Raw genomic sequence first — 2,716 nt, 5'->3', positions numbered from 1 at the left:
GGAACTGCCAGCTTCCCCAGGATGGAAGGTGGATATAGCTGCAAGATGCACTCGTAGAGAGGAGATCGCCAGACCTTGCTCTTTGAGAGACCATAAATAGTCCAAGATAGTGGGGACTAATACAGAATGTGGAGAATGGCCGTGCTGGGCGCACCAGTGGCAGAAGTGCTTCCATTTAGCGAGGTATGTCGAGCACGTGGAGGGCTTCCTACTTCCGAGCAGCACCTGTTGCACTGCGGCGGAACAACGCAACTCCGATTGGCTTAACCAGACAGGAGCCATGCTGTCAGATGAAGGGACTGCATGTCCAGATGGTACAGCCTGCTGAAGTCTTACGTGATCAGGTCCGGCCAGAGTGGTAGGGGAATTGGGTCTGACAGGGACAGGTCGAGCAGCATGGTGTACCAGTGCTGCCTCAGCCAAGCCGAGGTGATCAGGATAAGACGGGCTTTGTCCCTGTGGAGCTTGAGTAGGACTCAGTGGATGAGAGAAAACGGTGGGAAGGCATAACAGAGGTGGCCCATCCACGGAATCAGGAACATGTCTGACAGGGAGTCCGGGGAGTGACCTTGTAGGGAGCAGAACACCTGGCATTTCTTGTTCACTCTGAATGCAAACAGGTCTATGTGGGGAAAGCCCCACCTCCGGAGAATCAAATGGAGAACGTCCGGACGGATGGACCATTCGTGTGATAGGAAGGACCTGCTCAGGTGATCTGCGAGTGTGTTCTGTACTCCTGGGAGGAAGGAGGCCACTAGATCTATGGAGTGGGCTATGCAGAAGTCCCACAGTTGGATCGCTTCCTGACACAAGAGGGAGGACCGTGTCCCTCCCTGCTTGTTGATGTAATACATGGCCGTTGTGTTGTCCATGAATACTGCAACACAACGGCCTTGTAGATGGCACTGGAACGCTTGGCATGCCAGCCGGACCACTCTCAGCTCTCGGACATTGATGTGAAGCATCAACTCCTGGGGTGACCAAAGGCCTTGGGTGCACAGGTGCCCTAGGTGAGCACCCCAGCCCAGTGAGGACGCTTCCATTGTTAGGGACGTGGAGGGCTGGGGAGGATGAAATGGCAGGCCTGCACACACTCAGGATGACGTCCTCCACCAGTCGAGGGAGCCTAGAACGTTCGGCGGAACTGTCAGAATAATGTCTATGGCGTCTCTGCCTGGCCGATAGACGGAAGCGAGCCAGATTTGTAGAGGGCGCATTCACAGTCTGGCATGCTTTGTGACGAAAGTGCATGCAGCCATGTGCCCGAGGAGAGCAAGGCAAGTAACGAGCAGAGGTAGTTGGAAAACTCTGAAGACTTTTGACAAGGGAGACTATGGCCTGAAACCGGTGTGGGGTAAACTGGCCGTTGCAAGGTTGGAGTCCAGCATTGCCCCGATAAATTCTATCCTCTGCGTAGGCACCAGAGTGGACTTGTCCAAATTGATGATCAGGCCTAGATGCATAAACAGCTCCCTGATGATGGTGACATGGCTGATGACTTGTGCCTCGGAGGCCCCTCGATAAGCCAGTCGTCGAGGTAAGGGAAGACGTGTATTCGACGACGGCGCGGGAAGCAGCGACGACCGCCATACACTTCGTGAAGACCCGAGGGGCCGAGGAAAGACCAAAGGGAGGACAGTAAACTGGTAGTGACCCCTGATTTACCACAAAGCGGATACCTCCTGTGCGGGGGATAAATTGCAATGTGGAAATATGCGTCCTTCATGTCGAGAGCGGCGTACCAATCTCCGGGATCCAGGGAAGGAATGATGGTTTCCCAGGGATACCATGCGGAACTTGAACTTTTTGATGAATTTGTTCAGTCCTCGCAGGTCCAGGATGGCCGAGGCCCCCTTTTGCCTTGGGAATTAGGAAATATCGGGAATAAAACCCCTTGCCCTTTAACTCCTCCGGTACCTCCTCTATAGCTCCGATTGAGAGGAGCCTGCGAACCTCCTGAATGAGGAGTTGCTCGTGAGAGGGGTCCCTGAAGAGGGACGAGAGGGGGGTGGGAGGGAGGGGGTGAAACAAACTGAAGATGGTATCCAAGCTCCACCGTACGTAGGACCCAATGATCTGAAGTCAACTGGGACCACGCAGGGAGGAACGGGGAAAGGCGGTTGTAAAACTGAAAGGGATCCAGGGAGGCAATTGGTACACTGCTCTCGGGCGCACCCTCAAAAGTTTGCTTTGGGTCCCGGTGTTGGTTTGGCGGGACTGGAAATGTTGCCCCCGTGAGGTCCAGACTGACGTCTGCGGGTAGTACTACCTCGTCTTCGGGCAAAATCTTGTCTTGGCCAAGGTGGGGAGTAAGGACGCTGAGGTTGGGAGTGGAATGACCGTCTCTGAGTCTAGAGTGTATGCATTCCCAACGAACGCATAATGACCCAGTTGTCCTTCAGACTCTGTAGTCTGGGGTCCACCTTTTGCTAGAACAAGCCTTGTCCATCAAATGGCAAGTCTTGTATGGTGTATTACAGCTCAGGTGGTAGGCTGGATACTTGCAACAATGATATGCATCGCATGGCTATGCCAGAGGCGACCGTTCTAGCTGCCGAATTGGCGGCATCTAGTGAGGCTTGTAAGGAGGTCCTCACGACCCTCTTCCCCTCCTCTAGGAGAGCTGTAAACTCCTGACTGGAGTCCTGCGGAACCAACTCGGTAAACTTGCTGACCGCCTCCCAGGTATTGTAGCTGTACCTGCTTAAGAGGGCTT

The sequence above is a fragment of the Chelonoidis abingdonii genome, chromosome 1 (genome assembly GCF_003597395.2).
Source record: "Chelonoidis abingdonii isolate Lonesome George chromosome 1, CheloAbing_2.0, whole genome shotgun sequence".
Classification (NCBI taxonomy): domain Eukaryota; kingdom Metazoa; phylum Chordata; order Testudines; family Testudinidae; genus Chelonoidis; species Chelonoidis abingdonii.
Note: the sequence above shows the minus strand (reverse complement) of the source record.